This window comes from Dama dama, chromosome 5 (genome assembly GCF_033118175.1).
Source record: "Dama dama isolate Ldn47 chromosome 5, ASM3311817v1, whole genome shotgun sequence".
NCBI classification, from domain to species: Eukaryota; Metazoa; Chordata; class Mammalia; order Artiodactyla; family Cervidae; genus Dama; species Dama dama.
In genome coordinates, this window is record NC_083685.1 from 71,044,913 (window position 1) to 71,067,489 (window position 22,577).

At 36.5% G+C, this 22,577-nt stretch overlaps 1 pseudogene; it reads right to left on the bottom strand.

The window, feature by feature from the left end:
* Positions 1-8,573: 8,573 nt before the first annotated feature.
* On the bottom strand, positions 8,574-9,505 carry LOC133055836 (olfactory receptor 5W2-like; annotated as a pseudogene).
* Positions 9,506-22,577: the final 13,072 nt, after the last annotated feature.

Below are 22,577 nucleotides of genomic sequence, written 5' to 3' on the forward strand. Positions count from 1 at the left end.
TATTTCTTCTGGCTAGGACTTTCAAGAAAACGTTAAATGCAATTTACAAGGGTTGGAGTTCTTGTCTGTTCCTCATCTTCAAAGGAAATATTTTACCTTTTCACTGTTTCATGTGATATAAGCTGAGTTAATGTGATATAAGTGATATAAGGACATATATGATATGTCCTTTATTTTTACTGAGATAGGTTCCCTCTCTAACTGGTTTGCTGATAATTTTATCATGATTTTTTTTTAAATTTTGTCATTTGTTTTCTATATTTATTGAGATGATTATATTACTTTTTCTTATGTTTGTTAATGTGGTATATCACATTAATTGACTTGCACATTTTAAACTGTCCTTGCATGCTTGGAATAAATAACACTAGATCATAGTGTATGATCTTTATAATACAGTTTTGAATTTGTTTTTTTATATATATTTTGTTAGAGATTTTTGCATTCATGTTCATCAGGAATATTAACCCTTAATTTTCATTCCTTGTTGTGTTTTGTCTGGTATTGAGCCAAGGTAATGCTGGGCTCATAAAATGAGTTTGGAGGTACTACCTATGCTTCTATTTTTCTTTTCTTTTCTTTTTTCTTTTTTTTTTTTTTGGAAAAGTTTAAAAAGTATTAATTCTTTAAATGTTAGAGTTCACCAATGAAGCCATATGGTCCTGAACTTATCTTTTGGGGAAGCTTTGGATAACTGATTAGATCTTCTTACTAGTAATTGGTCTATTCAGATTTTCTATTTTTTCATCACTCAGGGTTTGTAGATTGTTATGCTCTAGGAATTTAACAATTTCTTCTAAGTCATTTGATTTTTTTCGGGGGGAGGAGTTGTATATTGTTCATAGTAGCTTCTTATGATCCTTCGTTTTTGTGTAGTATCAAGGGTCATATCCCTAATGCCATTTATACTATTAGTTATTTGAGGCTTCTCCCTTATTCTTGGTAAATTTAGCTATTTCCCCCCTCCATTTTGTTAATAACAGAAGAACTGTACAAAAAAGATCTTCATGATCCAGTTAATTATGAAGGTGTGATCACTTACCTAGAGCCAGACATCCTGGAATGTGAAGTCAAGTGGGCCTTAGGAAGCATCACTACAAACAAAGCTAGTGGAGGTGATGGAATTCCAGTTGAGTTATTTCAAATGCTAAAAGATGATGCTGTGAAAGTGTTGCACTCAATAAGCCAGCAAATTTGGAAAACTCAGCAGTGGACAAAAGACTGGAAAAGGATGCCAAAGACTGCTCAAACTACCGCACAATTGCACTCATCTCACATGCTCGTAAAGTAATGCTCAAAATTCTCCAAGCCAGACTTCAGAAATATGTGAACCGTGAACTTCCAGATGTTCAAACTGGTTTTAGAAAAGGTAGAGGAACCAGAGATCAAATTGCCAAAATCCAATGGACCATTGAAGAAGCAAGAGAGTTCCAGAAAAAAAAAAACTCTATTTCTGCTTTATTGACTATGCCAAAGCATTTGACTGTGTTGATCACAATAAACTGTGGAAAATTCTGAAAGAGATGGGAATACCAGACCACCTGACCTGTCTCTTGAGAAACCTATATGCAGGTCAGGAAGCAACAGTTAGAACTGGACATGGAATGACAGACTAATTCCAAATAGGAAAAGGAGTACATCAAGGCTGTATATTGTCACCCTGTATATTTAACTTATATGCAGAGTACATCATGAGAAATGCTGAGCTGGATGAAGCACAAGCTGGAATCAAGATTGCCGGGAGAAATATCAATAACCTCAGATATGTAGATGGCACTACCCTTATTGGCAGAATGTGAAGAACTAAAGAGCCACTTGATGAAAGGGAAAGAAAAGAGTGAAAAAGTTGGCTTAAAGCTCAACATTCAGAAAACTAAGATCATGGCATCTGATCCCATCACTTCTTGGGAAATAGATGGGGAAACAGTGGCTGACTTTAATTTTTGGGGCTCCAAAATCACTGCAGATAGTGATTGAAGCCATGAAATTAAAAGAGGCTTGCTCCTTGGAAGGAAAGTTATGATCAACCTAGATAGCATGTTAAAAAGCAGAGACATTACTTTACCAACAAAGGTCTGTCTAGTCAAGGGTACGGTTTTTCCAGTAGTCATGTATGGATGTGAGAGTTGGACTATAAAGAAAGCTGAGCACAGAAGAATTGATGCTTTTGAACTGTGGTGTTGAAGACTCTTAAGAGTCCCTTGGACTGCAAGGAGATCCAAGCAGTCCATCCTAAAGGAGATCAGTCCAGGCTGTTCATCGGAAGGACTGATACTGAAGCTGAAACTCCAATACTTTGGCCACCTGATGTGAAGAGCTGACTCATTTGAAAATACCCTGATGCTGGGAAAGATTGAGGGCAGGAGAAGGGGACAACAGAGGATGAGATGGTTGGATGGCATCACCGACTGGATGGACATGGGTTTGGGTGGACTCCAGGAGTTGGTGATGGACAGAGAGGCCTGGCGTGCCTGGCGTGACTCATGGGGTCACAAAGAGTCGTATACAACTGAGCGACTGAACTGAACTGAAGTGAAAAGTACAGCTTTTATGGTGATTGTCTTTTTCTATTTCATATGTTTTAACTCTGATCTTTCTTATTTCTTTTCTGTTACTAACTTTGGACAGCATGTTTTGCTTTCCTAATTCCTTGGGGGTGTAAAGTAGCTCTAGGGTTTTTTGTTTTTTTTTTTTTTTTCCCTTAATGTAAGAATTTTTTCCACACAAATTTTCCTCTTAAAACTGTGTTTGTTGTAGCTTGCTATTGTCCTCTAATTTTTGGCATGACATTCTTCTATTTCCATTTGTCTCTATATATTTTTTTGAATTATTCTTTATTTCTTCTCTGAACTCCTGGTTGTTCAGGGATATGTTTAATCTCCATACATTTGCAAATTTTTAAACTTATATCTCTAATTGAATTATAGTTTTATACTGTTGTGGCTGGAATAATGTTTGATACGGTTTCGATTTCCTGTGACATTCTTTTTTTTTTTTTCCCATGAATATTTTTTTTTAATTTTTTTTTTGTCATACATTGATATGAATCAGCCATAGATTTACACGTATTCCCCATCCCAATCCCCCCTCCCACCTCCCTCTCCACCCGATTCCTCTGGGTTTTCCCAGTGCACCAGGTCCGAGCACTTGTCTCAGGCATCCCACCTGGGCTGGTGATCTGTTTCACCATAGATAGTATACATGCTGTTCCTTTGAAATATCCCACCCTCACATTCTCCCACAGAGTTCAAAAGTCTGTTCTGTATTTCTGTGCCTCTTTTTCTGTTTTGCATATAGGGTTATCGTTACCATCTTTCTAAATTCCATATATATGTGTTAGTATACTGTATTGGTCTTTATCTTTCTGGCTTACTTCACTCTGTATAAGGGGCTCCAGTTTCATCCATCTCATTAGGACTGATTCAAATGAATTCTTTTTAACAGCTGAGTAATATTCCATGGTGTATATGTACCACAGCTTCCTTATCCATTCATCTGCTGATGGGCATCTAGGTTGCTTCCATGTCCTGGCTATTATAAATAGTGCTGCGATGAACATTGGGGTGCACGTGTCTCTTTCAGATCTGGTTTCCTCAGTGTGTATGCCCAGAAGTGGGATTGCTGGGTCATATGGCAGTTCTATTTCCAGTTTTTTAAGAAATCTCCACACTGTTCTCCATAGCAGCTGTACTAGTTTGCATTCCCACCAACAGTGTAAGAGGGTTCCCTTTTCTCCACACCCTCTCCAGCATTTATTGCTTGTAGACTTTTGGATAGCAGCCATCCTGACTGGCGTGTAATGGTACCTCATTGTGGTTTTGATTTGCATTTCTCTAATAATGAGTGATGTTGAGCATCTTTTCATGTGTTTGTTAGCCATCTGTATGTCTTCCTTGGAGAAATGTCTGTTTAGTTCTTTGGCCCATTTTTTGATTGGGTCATTTATTTTTCTGGAATTGAGCTGCAGGAGTTGCTTGTATATTTTTGAGATTAATCCTTTGTCTGTTGCTTCATTTGCTATTATTTTCTCCCAATCTGAGGGCTGTCTTTTCACCTTACTTATAGTTTCCTTTGTAGTGCAAAAGCTTTTAAGTTTCATTAGGTCCCATTTGTTTAGTTTTGCTTTTATTTCCAATATTCTGGGAGGTGGGTCATAGAGGATCTTGCTTTGATTTATGTCGGAGAGTGTTTTGCCTATGTTCTCCTCTAGGAGTTTTATAGTTTCTGGTCTTACATTTAGATCTTTAATCCATTTTGAGTTTATTTTTGTGTATGGTGTTAGAAAGTGTTCTAGCTTCATTCTTTTACAAGTGGTTGACCAGTTATCCCAGTACCACTTGTTAAAGAGGTTGTCTTTTTTCCATTGTATATCCTTGCCTCCTTTGTCAAAGATAAGGTGTCCATAGGTCCGTGGATTTATCTCTGGGCTTTCTATTCTGTTCCATTGATCTATATTTCTGTCTTTGTGCCAGTACCATACTGTCTTGATGACTGTGGCTTTGTAGTAGAGTCTGAAGTCAGGCAGGTTGATTCCTCCAGTTCCATTCTTCTTTCTCAAGATTACTTTGGCTATTCGAGGTTTTTTGTATTTCCATACAAATTGTGAAATTCTTTGGTCTAGTTCTGTGAAAAATACCGTTGGTAGCTTGATAGGGATTGCATTGAATCTATAGATTGCTTTGGGTAGAATAGCCTTTTTGACAATATTGATTCTTCCAATCCATGAACACGGTATGTTTCTCCATCTGTTTGTGCCCTCTTTGATTTCTTTCATCAGTGTTTTATAGTTTTCTATGTATAGGTCTTTTGTTTCTTTAGGTAGATATACTCCTAAGTATTTTATTCTTTTTGTTGCAATGGTGAATGGTATTGTTTCTTTAATTTCTCTTTCTGTTTTTTCATTGTTAGTATATAGGAATGCAAGAAACAAGAAAAAAACCAAATAAATAACCTAACTCTACACCTAAAGCAACTAGAGAAGGAAGAAATGAAGAACCCCAGGGTTAGCAGAAGGAAAGAAATCTTAAAAATCAGGGCAGAAATAAATGCAAAAGAAACTAAAGAGACCATAGCAAAAATCAACAAAGCTAAAAGCTGGTTTTTTGAAAAAATAAACAAAATTGACAAACCATTAGCAAGACTCATTAAGAAACAAAGAGAGAAGAACCAAGTTAACAAAATTGGAAATGAAAATGGAGAGATCACAACAGACAACACTGAAATACAAAGGATCATAAGAGACTACTACCAGCAGCTCTATGCCAATAAAATGGACAACTTGGAAGAAATGGACAAATTCTTAGAAAAGTATAACTTTCCAAAACTGAACCAGGAAGAAATAGAAGATCTTAGCAGACCCATCACAAGCAAGGAAATCGAAACTGTCATCAAAAATCTTCCAGCAAACAAAAGCCCAGGACCAGATGGCTTCACAGCTGAATTCTACCAAAAATTTAGAGAAGAGCTAACACCTATCTTACTCAAACTCTTCCAGAAAATTGCAGATGAAGGTAAGCTTCCAAACTCATTCTATGAGGCCACCATCACCCTAATTCCAAAACCAGACAAAGATGCCACAAAAAAAGAAAACTACAGGCCAATATCACTGATGAACATAGATGCAAAAATCCTTAACAAAATTCTAGCAAACAGAATCCAACAACATATTAAAAAAATCATACACCATGACCAAGTGGGCTTTATCCCAGGAATGCAAGGATTCTTTAATAACCACAAATCAATCAATGTAATACACCACATTAACAAATTGAAAGATAAAAACCATATGATTCTCTCAATAGATGCAGAGAAAGCCTTTGACAAAATTCAACACTCATTTATGATTAAAACTCTCCAGAAAGCAGGAATAGAAGGAACATACCTCAACATAATAAAAGCTATATATGACAAACCCACAGCAAGCATCACCCTCAATGGTGAAAAATTGAAAGCATTTCCCCTGAAATCAGGAACAAGACAAGGGTGCCCACTCTCACCACTCCTATTCAACATAGTGTTGGAAGTTCTTCCCACAGCAATCAGAGCAGAAAAAGAAGTAAAAGGAATCCAGATAGTAAAAGAAGAAGTGAAACTCTCACTGTTTGCAGATGACATGATCCTCTACATAGAAAACCCTAAAGACTCTACCAGAAAATTACTAGAGCTAATCAATGAATATAGTAAAGTTGCAGGATATAAAATTAACACACAGAAATCCTGTGACATTCTTGAATGAAAGTCTTATTGTCTGTCAGAGTAAGATGATCTGGAGACGTGTTGACCCTTAAAGTGTTGGTCACTCCATCATGTCAGACTCTTTGTGACCTCATGGACTGTAACCCAGAAGGATCCTCTGTCCACAGAATTCTCCAGGCAAGACTACTGAAGTGGGTAGTCATCCCTTCTCCAGGGGATCTTCCTGATCCAGGGATTGAACCCAAGTCTCCCATATTCCAGGCAGATTCTCTACCATATCCCTAGAATAGTCATAAGAGCTGAGGTACATCTATGTGTACAAATTCCTTCCAGAGAGATACTGGTAAATTGGGATGAGAGCTCCACAGACGATTGAATACGTCTATTTTAATTTTATAATCCCTCTTATAGGGATTAAAATATTCTTGCCTTTATTTCACATCTGCTAGATCTCATAATAACAGCCAGTATGTAGATCGAATGTATCTTTAGATGCTCTGATACAGGGCGGTCATAAGGAGAGAGATTACCTAACCAGATTACACATGCATATTCTCCAAATTAGCAACAATCCACCAACACTCCATTTTTCTTGGACAATATATCTCAAAAAATTATTTCTACCATGTTTCTGCTCATAAATAACAGTTCTAAAATATTGTGTGTAAATTGAAGAAACATAGTACAGGTGAAAACCTCTGCAGTATTTTAATTCTGAAACGTTTTTGCACAAAGACACTTTACAACGATAGCTAGAAAATCTAAGAAACAGTGGTGTTTAACTGTAATAAACAATAAAACAGTGTAAAACAATAAAAACAGTGTAACAACTGTAATAAATAAGTACATGAATTTTACATGCTTCTTCAAAAAATATGTGCTGTTTAGACATGCTGATTCAGTGCTTTAGCATCAGATTCTAGAGCAGAAACCAACAAAATATATATGTATTAAGAATGTATACAGATGAATGCTCTTTGCTTCTAGTGTGATATGTATTTTCTTTCTAGATCAGCCATTTTATATTAGTATTCCAACCATTTTATATTCTTTCTTAAAATTTATTATATACATATATATATATATATGCTGCCCATATAACCATATATTCAAGCCACATACAATATCTTCAGTTAATTTTGATTTTGTTAATTATTGATGTCTAATAAACACTCACAAATGTTATCTACTCTTTATTCCTTCCTCTCTCTCTCTCTTTCTCCATTTGTTTCCCAAACATTAGTTATGTTCTTTGGATAATACAGATGGAATGCAGAATCCTTGGTCAAAGATTGCTCACAATCTCACACTGTAGGCCATGATTTCACAAGCAAGATGATATTATACCCAGAATGACTAAAGAAAATGGTTGCCTGTGAACTATGAAAAGGAGCATTTAATCAGAGACTAGAAGGGGAGGAGTTGAGAACTAATTATTAAAGTAAACTATGTAATTTACCAAGGCACTTTAAATTGCTTTCAATTTTGGATTTCTTAATTCTAAAAAGGTTTGTATAAGTGTGTGTCTGTGTATTCAGTCGCATCTGACTCTTTGTGACGCCAGGGACCACAGCCTACCAGGCTCCTCTGTACATGAAATTTTCCAAACAAGTATACTGGAGCAAGTTGCCATTTCCTACTCCAGCAGATCTACCTGACCCAAGGACTGAGTCTGAGTCTCCTGCATCTCTTGCATTGGCAAGCAGATTCTTTACTAAGCCACTGGCAATTCCCTAAAAAGGTATACAGCTGCTCACCTCTGTAAGTATCAAATCATCTTCCTAGAATCTTTTCCTTTTCCAAATTATTTTTGAATCTGACAATATCTCCATTCAAGAAAACCTTTCTTCGGCACACTGTGTTTTGACGTTTGTTCCTAAATTTTTCACCCTGTTTTTACTTTTTTTTTTAATTAATGAAAATCTTAAACTTTACTATGAATTGTATGTGTGGTTAGTTAATAAATGTTTCTTTATTCATCTAGATTATAAGGTCCATTTTTATACAAACTAATGGATTTTTTAAGAAATGTAAAACACTTAGAGGCAGGCAAAGAAACAGTAAATAGTTGATAAATATTAACATACTTGAAATAATAATGCTTGAATGAATGGATACACACACAAAAAATATGACAGAATTTAAAGAGCCAGGAAGTTTTGCACAGAAAGAATTTCAGAGATAAAGTCAAGACATATAATAAAGCATGGCAAGTTTTGAAAACTGCAACAATTTCCTATGGCTGAACTTTAGTATAGATACTCATTTATTAAATAATTTGATAAAATTATATTTCTCACATATCATACCATATAATTTTGCAAAAATAATAACTACTATATGTGTATGCATATGTATGATATAAATATTTGAAACCATCTTTTATTTTTTAGTTTTTCTAGGGCATTTTTCACATCCTTGTTCTGTAGGCTATAAATCAGAGGGTTTAACATGGGAATCATAAGGGTGTAAAACAATGATGTCATTTTGTCTTGCTCTAAAGAGTAGATTGAACTTGGTCTGAAGTACATAAAAAGAAGAGTTCCCTGGAAAATTGCCACAGCAGTTAGGTGGGAGGCACAGGTGGAGAAAGCTTTGAACCTCCCCTCAACAGAATGAATCGTTGAGACTGCTAGGATGATATAACAGTAAGAGACAAGAACTCCTGAAATCGAGCTCAATTCAATAACTCCAAAAACAATAAATACTGTCAATTCATTGACCAATTCATTGACCTATCAGAGCAGGAAAGAAGGTAGAGTGGAGGTAAGTCACAGAAGAAGTGATTAATCTCATTTGACCCACAAAAACATAAGCTGAATGCTAATGTCATGTGTATCAGAGCATCTATCATCCCCATCAGGTAAACCCCAGCCATGAGAAGGGAGCACACCCTGCTGGACATGCTGACTGCATAGAGCAAGGGGCTGCTGACGGCCTTGTACCAGTCATAGGCCATCACTGCCAGCAGGAGACACTCAGAATCTGCAAAGGTACAGGCAATCAAGAATTGTAGGGCACAGCCATAGAAGGGGATTGGTTTGTTCTTGGCTAAAAGGTCAACCAGCATCTTGGGTCCGACTGCTGTCCAATAGCAGAGGTCACAGAAGGAGAGGTGGCTGAGGAAAATATACATTGGTGTTTGCAGCTGGGGATCCATTCTAATCAAAATTATCATTCCAAGATTTCCCAGAAGATTAATAAGATAAACAAGTAGTAACATGGCAAATAAGGTCACTTTACCTCCCAGATTACTGGTACTCCCCAAGAAAATGAATTCAGTCACAGAGGAGCAATTTTCTTTTTCCATTCTTTAATTTTTCTCATCTAAATTTCTGACAAGTGATCAGGAAAACTATAGATGAGCATATGGACATCTGCAAAATATCTGTAAAGAAGAACACAGTCTTTTTGCATAAATGTCATTTTATACTCAGAAAATTACCCAATCATGTAACTACTTCTTGAAGGAACATTGTTACCTACCTCGAAAAATAAAAACAAACAAACAACAACAACAAAAAAAAGCTGTAATACACATTGAAAAAATTGTATCTAAGTCTGCATGTCATCATGATGTATATAAAATTTTATGAGTTTTTCATTTTCCTAGATTTTTGCTTTCTTATCTATGGACATATAATTGGATTAATGTTTCATTCTATGTTCAAAATACCATAGAAGAGACACCAATGTTTGAGATACCTGGCTGTCAGTTACAGGATTAGGCATTTTCCATCTCTAGAAGGAGTTATTTGGACCCAAGAAATTGTTACCATCGTTATGTTTCTCAAAAACAGCTCAGATGATGTTGGTTTAAAATTATTTTCTATTCATTCTAGAGCATATCAGCAACTATTCATAATGAAAATTACTATGCTACTGTTCTAGTCTAAGTTTCCTTCAGCATTTGGTAGACATGAAATAAGTATTATTGATCTTTACTATAGAAATGTGTTGTTGCTTTGCCACAGTACTCATTACCGATCTCTGCAGCGCCCTGGTGCCAGGGGATGAATCCCTTGACCAGTCAAAGAAAAATGATACAAAGAATTGAAAACAGCAGAATTTACCACATGCATTTGCATTTCTTTGATTTTAAATTGGCTTTCAAATTAAAAAAACAGGAAATAGGATGAAGTATAATAAACACTTCTTATAAATATAGTCTTTTCCTTGTGTGCATGTATTTGCATGTGTTGTGTCTGTATGTATGCACGTCTCTGTTGGTATAACAATTAGAATATTGGTGACAGATTTTCTTTAAGTGTATATTAGCATATGATTTACATAGAATTGTTTGCACACATTGCTATGTATAGTGTGGTGTCTAAATTATTTAAAAAAAAAAACAACTAAATGGTACTTCCTCAATGACAACTAAAATATACTTCCTCAATGACAAAGAGTAAAGGCTTTCCTATGAATCTAAATTAAAAGAAAATAATTAAACAATCATTTTATAGATACTAGAGACAGATTCTTCCAGTTCTGAGAAGAAAATATTTTTTGACCATTACGTTTATAAGTCTCTCATTTTTTTAATGGTAAGTTTTTCTCCTATATTCTTAAATCTAGAGATTCAAGAACATACCTAGAAGGATCAGGTCTTTCTGCCCTTGCTCCTGATGCCTAAAAAAATAAACAGCTAACCTTTTATTTTGCCTGGTAGCATTTGGGACTTAAATCTTTGAAGTTTCCATCCCCTGGCTCATTGTTTTCTAACATTTGGTTAATTATATTTTCTGCTCTTCATTTTCCCCTGTGAAAACAGTGAAAAAAAATGCAAAATTTGAGCTTTATTTCTTCACTATTGTCAACATATTTATCTGACAGGAAGAAACATACAGATTATGTTTATATTAAGCTGCACATTTACACTGTGCATCTTACACTTTGACTAGTAAAGTAGAGATCCAGTGAATTACAAGATTTCCCCACTTAGCAATTTATATCTTCCTATCATTCATTTTGTTTCTACTTTTTTGAAATGTTCACCTTTCCCATGCCATTTAGGAATATTTCCAGTAATAAAAGGATATGAAGAAATGTCAAAGCAATGCATGAAAGGCCAAAATATTTAAAAAAAAATCAGTACCTAAAATCAATTCTGACTGATTAATGCAAAGATTTGATTCAGTTTGTGGGGATACTTGGATTCCACTAATAACCATTAGAAATTAAAAGTGAGGGAAATGCTTATTTTATACCTGCACTATATCTTTTTAGAACAATGACTGACTCAGGTAATAAAGACTTATTATGACTCATAATTTTCTGTCTTTTTAGAGAGGCAAAAACAGGATATGTGTATTATAGAGAATTGATGATGTATTTTAGTCCCCTTAGGCTCCCAACTCACTGCAGATGGTGACTACAGCCATGAAATTAAAAGATGCGTGCTCCTTGGAAGAAAAGTTATGACTAACCTGGATAGCATATTAAAAAGCAGAGACATTACTTTGCTAACAAAGTTCTATCTAATCAAGGCTATGGTTTTTCCAGTAGTCATGTGTGGATGTGAGAGTTGGATATAAAGAAAGCTGAACACTGAAGAATTGATGCTTTTGAACTGTGGTGTTGGAGAAGACTCTTTAGAGTCCTTTGGACTGCAAGGAGATCCAAGCAGTCCATTCTAAAGGAAATCAGTCGTGAATATTCATTGGAACGACTGACGCTGAAACTGGAACCAGTATTTTGGCCACCTGATGCAAAGAACTGACTCATTGGAAAAGACTCTAATGATGGGAAAGACTGAAGGCCAGAGGAGAAAGAGACAACAGAGGATGAGATGGTTGGATGGCATCACTGACTCTATGGACTTGAGTTTGAGCAAGCTCTGGGAGTTGGTGATGAACAGGGAGTCCTGGCATGGTGCAGTCCATGGGGTAGCAAAGTTTCAGACATGACTGAGTGACTGAACTTAACCCCCCTTAACAATCATTTGATTAACTCTATAGCTAATGAGTGGTGTTACCATAGGAGTTCAGACACATTATTCAAGTAGTTAACTACTAGCTTGTGGAAATGCTGAAGAGGGTGGATTTTTTACCCAGTCGGCTCAGTGGGTAAGTATCCACCCTCAGTTGAGGCGATGCAGGAGACACAGGTTCACCTGGATCGGGAAGATGTCCTGGAGAAAGAAATGACAACCCACTCTAGTATTCTTACCTGGGAAATCACAAGAACAGGGAAACGTGGCGGGCTACAGTCTACAGGGTCATAAAAGAGTTGGACACAATTTATGGACTAACCAACAACAGCAAACCTCACATAGTTTTCATTTTTCTATTGTGTTGGGAAAATTTAGGATATATTTTCTGAGCAAATTTCAAATATAAAACACAGCATTGGCAATTATAGTCATCACGTTGTGCATTAGATCCCCAGACACTATTTGTGTTATAGCAGAAAATCTGAACCATTTGAGCAACATCAGCATCCCCTTCCCCAACTTCTCTAGCCCATGGAGGGTTCTTTGAGTTCTACTTAGGTTCTTTGAATTCGACTTTTTTAGATTCCATATAAAGGAGATTATACAGCATTTGTTTTTACTTTGTCTGACTTATTTCACTTAGCTTAATGCCTTCGAGGTTAATCCATGTTTTCAAAACTGTGAATCTAGAACGGAGCAAAATTTGCCACCCCAAAATATGGCTCTTTGGTATGACAATTATATTGAGCTGAGTAATTTGTATTGTGCCAAATACTTCTATTTTAATCAATTTACATATATTTTCTTATTAAACTCTACAATAATCCTATGACATTATGGGCATCCCCATTTTATGGTTATTCATTCATTCATTCCATGCATATTTCTTGAATGCTGACTTTTATATACAAGAGATCATTCTAGGTAATACCTAAGTGAAAAAAGGAGCAGTGTGGCAGCCATGATAGGAATCTACACGGTTTGATTGGAGGTCAGCAGGGAAGGAGCTGGTACTGGCTGCAGGGAAAGGGGTGGGGGTCAGAAAGGTAGTGGACAGCAGTTCCTGTGGGCAGATGCAAATGACACAGAAAAGTTTTTTTCTTGTTAACTTGCCCTTAGCTGTCTAAAATAATTTAGATAGATCTCATGTTTCAAAGAAGGAACTACTATCATAGATGGGGACTGCAGAATAATATGAACTAGGTCTCCTAGACAGGGAGGAACCTAAAAAATTGTTATAATTTCTCTCAATGACTCATTGTTTCTGTTCCTCAGGATACATTTGTCTACCAAACATTTGTTCCTTTCACCTCCTGGTGAATGGCTTTCCATTCCTTATTATTTTCAGACTCCTACCACTTTCTCCTTTGTCAGTTATATATGGTTAAAATGTAAAGATAAAATGAGATTATGTATACCTCCTTTTACCTGTGTTTGGAATCTCTCGTGTTATGTGGATCCCATCTATGTACATAATTAAACACTTTTTTCCTCTTGTTAATCTCTTTCATATAAATTTAGTTATTAGATCTGCCAATATGCACTAGGAGGGCAAAATTAAATTGTTTCCTTCCTTAAATATGCTTTACTTATAAAAAGTCATGGAATTGTCAACCTTAAGACCTCTATAATTGTCAGGTCTATGCCTGCTATCTTCCCCTATCACAACATGCATCATTTCTATTTTACACTCTAATCTCCATTTGATGAAGCCTTTATAGAAAAAAATAGATTTAGGATTTTCTTTATAGTTATTACCTATTGTTTTTACTTCATGATGATATTGAGGTTAGTATGAATTATTTGGTATTTATGTAATTAATGTTAGTTAATTCAAAAAGATAATAAGATTTATTAGTATAGAAGCCATTCAAAGTGCCTTGGAACACAAAACACTTAAATGCTCAGACTTTAGTAAACACATAATGCACTATAAGAACAGTGAACTGCTTGCTTGTGGGTTTGTCATATATAGCTTTTATTATGTTGAGGCATGTTCCCTCTATTCCTGCTTTCTGGAGAGGTTTAATCATAAATGGGTGTTGAATTTTGTCAAAGGCTTTCTCTGCATCTATTGAGATTATCATATGGTTTTTAATCTTTCAATTTGTTAATGTGGTGTATTACATTGATTGATTTGTGGATATTAAAGAATCCTTGCATTCCTGGGATAAAGCCCACTTAGTCATGGTGTATGATTTTTTTTTAATATGTTGTTGGATTCGGTTTGCTAGAATTTTGTTAAGGATTTTTACATCTATGTTCATCAGTGATATTGGCCTGTAGTTTTCTTTTCTTGTGGCATCTTTGTCTGGTTTTGGAATTAAGGTGATGGTGGCTTCATAGAATGAGTTTGGAAGTTTACCTGCTTCTGCAAATTTCTGGAAGAGTTTGAGTAAGACAGGTGTTAGCTCTTCTCTAAATTTTTGGTAGAATTCAGCTGTGAAGCCATCTGGTCCTGGGCCTTTGTTTGCTGGAAGATTTCTGATTACAGTTTCAATTTCCTTGCTTGTGATGGCTCTGTTAAGATCCTCAACGGTGAAAAATTGAAAGCACTTCCCCTGAAATCAGGAACAAGACAAGGGTGCCCACTCTCACCACTCCTATTCAACATAGTTTTGGAAGATTTGGCCACAGCAATCAGAGCAGAAAAAGAAGTAAAAGGAATCCAGATAGGAAAAGAAGAAGTGAAACTCTCGCTGTTTGCAGATGACATGATCCTCTACATAGAAAACCCTAAAGATTCTTCCAGAAAATTACTAGAGCTAATCAACAAATATAATAAAGTTGCAAGATATAAAATTAACACACAGAAATCCCTTGTAATCCTATACACTACCAATAAGAAAACAGAAAGAGAAATTAAGGAAACAATACCATTCACCATGTCAACAAAAAGAATAAAATACTTAAGAGTATATCTACCTAAAGAAACAAAAGACCTATACATAGAAAACTATAAAACACTGATGAAAGAAATCAAACAGGACACAAACAGATGAAGAAACATACCATGTTCATGGATTGGAAGAATCAATATTGTCAAAATGGCTATTCTACCCAAAGCAATCTATAGATTCAATGCAATCCCTATCAAGCTACCAACGGTATTTTTCACAGAATTAGAACAAATAATTTCACAATTTGTATGGAAATACAAAAAAAAACCTCGAATAGCCAAAGTAATCTTGAGAAAGAAGAATGGAACTGGAGGAATCAACGTGTCTGACTTCAGACTCTGCTACAAAGCCACAGTGATCAAGACAGTACGGTACTGGCACAAAGACAGAAATATAGATCAATGGAACAGAATAGAAAGCCCAGAGATAAATCCATGATCCTATGGACACCTTATCTTTTTTTTCCTTTCTTTCTTTCTTTCTTTATTTTTTTCAGTGGGTTTTGTCATACATTGATATGAATCAGCCATAGATTTACACGTATTCCCCATCCCGATCCCCCTCCCACCTCCCTCTCCACCCGATTCCTCTGGGGCTTCCCAGTGCACCAGGCCCGAGCACTTGTCTCATGCATCCCACCTGGGCTGGTGATCTGTTTCACCATAGATAATATACATGCTGTTCTTTCAAAACATCCCACCCTCACCTTCTCCCACAGAGTTCAAAAGTCTGTTCTGTACAACTGTGTCTCTTTTTCTGTTTTGCATATAGGGTTGTCATTACCATCTTTCTAAATCCCATATATATGTGTTAGTATACTGTATTGGTCTTTATCTTTCTGGCTTACTTCACTCTGTATAATGGGCTCCAGTTTCATCCATCTCATTAGAACTGGTTCAAATGAATTCTTTTTAATGGCTGAGTAATATTCCATGGTGTATATGTACCACAGCTTCCTTATCCATTCATCTGCTGATGGGCATCTAGGTTGCTTCCATGTCCTGGCTATTATAAACAGTGCTGCGATGAACACTGGGGTGCACGTGTCTCTTTCAGATCTGGTTTCCTCGGTGTGTATGCCCAGAAGTGGACACCTTATCTTTGACAAAGGAGGCACGGATATACAATAGAAAAAAGACAACCTCTTTAACAAGTGGTGCTGGGAAAACTGGTCAACCACTTGTAAAAGAATGAAACTAGAACACTTTCTAACACCATACACAAAAATAAACTCAAAATGGATTCAAGATCTAAATGTAAGACCAGAAACTATAAAACTCCTAGAGGAGAACATAGGCAAAACACTCTCCGACATGAATCACAGCAGGATCCTCTATGACCCACCTCCCAGAATATTGCAAATAAAAGCAAAAATAAACAAATAGGGCCTAATGAAACTTAAAAGCTTTTACACAACAAAGGAAACTTTGCAAGGTGAAAAGACAGCCCTCAGATTGGGAGAAAATAATGGCAAATGAAGCAACAGACAAAGGATTAATCTCAAAAATATACAAGCATCTCCTGCAGCTCAATTCCAGAAAAATAAATGACCCAATCAAAAAATGGGCCAAAGAACTAAACAGACATTTCTCCAAAGAAGACATACAGATGGCTCACAAACACATGAAAACATGCTCAACATCACTCATTATCAGAGAAATGCAAACCAAAACCACAATGAGGTACCATTACACGCCAGTCAGAATGGCTGCTATCCAAAAGTCTACAAGCAATAAATGCTGGAGAGGGTGTGGAGAAAAGGGAACCCTCTTACACTGTTGGTGGGAATGCAAACTAGTACAGCCACTATGGAGAACAGTGTGGAGATTTCTTAAAAAACTGGAAATAGAACTGCCATATGACCCAGCAATCCCACTTCTGGGCATACACACTGAGGAAACCAGATCTGAGAGAGACACGTGCACCCCAGTGTTCATCGCAGCAGGACATAAAGCCAGGACATGGAAGCAACCTAGATGCCCATCAGCAGATGAATGGATAAGGAAGCTGTGGTACATATACACCATGGAATATTACTCAGCTGTTAAAAGAATTCATTTGAATCAGTCCTAATGAGATGGATGAAACTGGAGCCCCTTATACAGAGTGAAGTAAGCCAGAAAGATAAAGAACATTACAGCATACTAACACATATATATGGAATTTAGAAAGATGGTAACTATAACCCTATATGCAAAACAGAAAAAGAGGCACAGAAATACAGAAGAGACTTTTGAACTCTGTGGGAGAAGGTGAGGGTGGGATGTTTTGAAAGAACAGCATGTATATTATCTATGGTGAAACAGATCACCGGTCCAGGTTGGATGCATGAGACAAGTGGTCATGGCTGGTACACTGGGAAGACACAGGGTGGAGAGGGTGGTGGGAAGGGAGATCAGGATGGGGAATACATGTAAATCCATGGCTGATTCATGTCAATGTATGGCAATAACCACTACAATATTGTAAAGTAATTAGCCTCCAACTAATTAAAAAAAAAAAAAAAAACTAATGTACTTTTACCAAACCCACTCCCCCAACAGACATCTTAAGTTAACAATGTTAAAACTAGCAATATAAAGGAAATGGCATCCCACTACAGAATTCTTGCCTGGAGAATCCCAGGGACGGGGGAGCCTGGTGGGCTGCCATCTATGGGCTCACACAGAGTCGGACAGGACTGAGGTGACTTAGCAACCTAGCAGCAACCAGACATATTCCCACAACACAGGTCTTAGGACAACAAGATTAGTCACAAGGTTCTTGTTAAGAACAAGAAATATGTCCTTAAGCAAGATGCATCGTTGTTACCTAATCATTAGTACAGAGCTTAAGGAAAAACACACCCTTGAACAAGATGAGTTGCTTTGTGCAATCATTAGCTCTGGGATTAAAGAAAATATGTGACTAAGACAAATCCCCAGACTCCTTATCAACCTATTTAAGAATTCACTCTCTCAGTATCACCCAAGGACACTTAATTGAATGTGACTTCATCACATTATCTACTGTGTATGTTCTTTCTTGAGTTACATATTTTTCCATAAAATATGCCTACTGCATTTAAGTCTTTAGCAAAAAGTTTTGTTCTTATTATCTCTATTTTCTAAAATTGCTAATACAGAAATTGCAAAACTAACTGCTTTCTAGACATTTATTGCTAAGTATTTCCATCTGTTAAAGTGGATAATTCTGTACAAAGGATATAAACATATTAGATTTGGGATTTTCCTTACTGACATTATTCATACATGCAAGGATGACTCATTTAAAAATTGTTGATGGGTTTAATTATTTTCTAAGTAGGTTTAATTTTTGTTTTCTTAAATAATTTGTCTGATATTATCCATACTAGATTTGCATAATTAGGAATATTGGAAATTTCTTTTTTTCTATAGAAAAGTGTTGGAATATACTATTATATTAGTTTCATATATATAGCTTAGTGATTCCATATTTTATGTTCTCCATATATAGTTATAAAATATAGTCTATATTCTCTGTACATCATATCTTGTATCTTATTTATTTTATATCTAATAGCTTAGTTACCAGCAGGGGGAGGCTTGAGGGAGAGGAATGATTTGTGAGTAAATCAGACGGAGGGTTACATCATCTTGGTACCTGTCATGAGAGATTGTAGAGCCTAGCCCATCTTTCAACTGAATATTTCATTGTGGCTTCAGTCAACATGCAGAAGAAAAACGATAGCAAAAAAATGGACCAATAGTCATTATTTTAAGTCATGTAATTTTGAAAAAGTGTTTATGTAGCAAAAGATAACTAGAATAGTAAGAGTAAATACATCAGAGAGAAACATCTCCGTAAAATATAAAGTATTTGAAAACCATTTATTCATATATATGACACAGAACATGTATCCAAAATACATGAAACTTTTGTCAATAGTAAAAACAACATTAACAACAACAAAAATGAACAAAATACTGAATAGATACACTCTCCGAAAAGATATATAAACAAGTTGAAGCACAACAACTTTCTCGGAATCATTAGTTACTAAGGCAATGACCACAAAGCCACACTAAGATAATATAATACAAATGTTAAATGCACTGAACCTAAACACTGATCATAATTAATTTCTGCTTCATCTGATTTCTCATTGGGAAATTAACTGGGACACAGGCTTGCTTATTAGTTTTGGCATTTTTCTCAGTTTCTTCTTTTCATTTGTTCTTTTATTTATTTCTATGAATCTGGGAAATTCATTATGCTAAAATGTATATAATTAGTACATATTTCATTTTGGAAAAGTGATCCTGAATGACAATTTTTGATGCCTTTTATATGTCATTGTCATTCTTGGTTCTGAGGATCCCAATACTAAAATATCACCTGCACTCCTGTGGAGATATTGTTGGGGCAAAGCTTACAAGTCAACTAATTTTTAATAATTCCCCACTAAAATCCAGAAGGTGATGAGCTTGTTTCAAAAAAAGTTGTACTATCAATATTTGCTTCTCTATTACACGTATGGTGTATGTAGAATTGTCCTTAATCACCTAATCTTATCCATTCTAATTTTCCCCTCAGCTACTTCCATTTTTTATAGGGTATAAAAATCCCTTGAGTTACATTTTTTTTTCAGTGAGAACCCTGCTTTAGCTTTTTAACAGGGCTGCTCCTGAAAACCATGAAAACTAGCATAATTTTGATCTACTCCCACTCAACAATTTAAACCTGAATTTGGGTAGCTACATTATTACTACAAGCTGGGTAACCTAAAATATCTCCCGATGGGATTTGTGTTTCATTAAAAATGAAGATCTTAAATAATTGAAAAGCTTGTCTTAAGGAGAAAACATATTCCTCAGACATAAGCAAGTGAGAAAAGAAAAAAAAAATCTATACTTAGCGTTTTCCTGGTGCTTTGGTGACACTAAAACAATTCTATATAGGGAAATACCACCCAGATCAAGATCTTCTTCAGAATGCAGTTGTCTGGTGCCCAAATCTATAATGATATAGAATGCATTGCATGGTTCCAAGCTGAAATACATTATTGCTCTCTCCTGCTGTGAGAATGACAAGGAGAGCCAATGGGTGTATAAAGACAGTGCTGTTCTACAAGCAAGGCAGCATTTTTAGTAACACAAATATTAATACTATATTGAGATACTCTAGAAAGTATGAACTACATCAATGCCAGGGTCCAGCCCCAGCAGGATCCAGGGGAACCCTCAGGATGAACACAGTCGGCAAATGAGTGAGAGACAGTGAGACAAAGCTCAGGGGCTAAGTCTGAAATTTATTTTTCCACTGGCCCTTTATATTCTTAACAACATCGTTTTGGGGGACGTGCATATTGCTTACCCACAGGTCATCTCAAAACATTACAGCAACTTGACCTTCAACAGAAACAGGATGTCACCCCAGAGTCTTTCTTATCATTTGGCCTTCAGGACTGCTAACATTTTATGGCTTGCACCTGGTGTGACTTAAGCAACTTCAGTAGCCTACCCTGTTTTTCTTGTAATTGATCTGTTTTCTTTCTAATAGGTGTCATCTCTATGGGAACTAGATAGGATTACATTTTTACAGAAATGGAAGGACTGCAAAAAAAAAAACCAGATATGGCACAAAACAGGCTCTTAGTCTACAAGTTAACTACCTGCAAGAAGTCGCCAGCTAATCTCTATCTAAAATATTTTCTATTAGGCACATTTGTGGTGATTATATTTGTGGAGCTTTTCTCACCCTGCGAAGGGGCCTATGCTTAATAGTTTCTTTTGTTAGTGTACTGTGCTTTGGATGTTTAGCAATGAGAGCACACATTAATCAAACAAGCCAGAATGCCAGCAAAAGGGTTAGAATTGAAGCATTTCCTTCATCCCTGATCCCTTCATAGGGTACCAGCGTCCAGGAGATTTATTAGTTAGGGTTTTAAGTTGGTCTTCATTCAATGAAAGAGGAGCAGAACTCTCGACAGGCAACACAAGAATCTGCAACAGGGCAAACAAGAACAACAGCAGAAAAGGGGGGAGGATACAGGGTGGGGTGGAGGCCGAGGCCAACCGGGAGGGTCCCTTATATCCTGGACGGCCTTGCCTGTCAGGTTTTTTCCTCATGACCTCGTCATGGAGGGGGTCCCGGATGGCCTTGCCTGTCCGGGATTTTCTTCATGACCTCTTCTTTGGTGGGATCTCCCTTAACAGCTCCCGGCACATCAATTTCATAAATATATAATGAACACTTGTACAAGAAACTTTTAGATTTAAAAATAAAAGTTAACAGCCTCCTACAATCTCATAGTGAATGTATTCTGTTTATGGAAAGCCATTTTTAGAGTATAATATACACATAGAAAAGGCATTTTCTGGATTTAGAAAAGGCAGAGGGACAGGAGATCAAATTGCCAATGTCCGCTTAGTTCACTTCTGTTCAGTTCTGTCACTCAGTCGTGTCCAACTCTTTGCGACTCCATGAACCACAGCATGCCAAGCCTCGCTGTCCATCAGCAACTCCTGGAGTTTACCCAAACTCATGTCCATTGAGTTGGTGATGCAATCTAACCATCTCATCCTTTGTCGTCCCCTTCTCCTCCTGCCTTCATTCTTTGCCAACACCAGAGTCTTTTCAAATGAGTCAGCTCTTCACATTATGTGGCCAAAATATTGAAGTTTCAGCTTCAACATCAGTCCTTCCAATGAACACTCAGGACTGATCTCCTTTGGGATAGACTGGTTGGATCTCCTTTCAGTCCAAGGGACTCTTAAGAGTCTTCTCCAATACCACAGTTCCAAAGCACCGATTCTCTGCTGCTCAGCTGTCTTTATAGTCCAACTATCACATCCATATATGACCACTGGGAAAACAATAGCCTTGATTAGATGGACCTTTGTTGGGAAAGTAATGTCTCTGCTTTTTAATATGCTGTCTAGGTTGGTCATAATTTTCCTTCCAAGGAGTGTCTTTAATTTCATTGCTGCAATCACCATCTGAAGTGATTTTGGAGACCAAAAAAATGAAGTCAGCCACTGTTTCCACTGTTTTCACATCTAATTTCTATGAAGTGATGGATCATCAAAAAAGCAAGAGTTCCAGAAAATACCTATTCCTTCTTAATTTACTATGCCAAAGCCTTTGACTGTGAGGATCACATTAAACTGGAAAATTCTGAAAGAGATGGGAATACCAGACCACCTGACCTGCATCTAGAAATCCGTATGCAGGGCAGGAAGCAACAGTTAGAACTGGACATGGAACAACAGACTGGTTCCAAATAGGAAAAGGAGGACATCAAGGCTGTATATTGTCATCCTGCTTATTTAACTTATATGCAGAGTACATCATGAGAAACATTGGGCTGGATGAAGCACAAGCTGGAATCAAGATTGCTGGGAGAAATATCAATAACCTCAGATATGCAGATGACACCACTGTTATGACAGAAATTGAAGAAGAACTAAAGAGCCTCTCGATGAAAGTGAAAGAGGAGAGTGAAAAAGCTGGCTCAACATTCAGACAACTAAGATTATGGCATCTGGTCCTATCACTTCTTGGGAAATAGATGGGGAAACAGT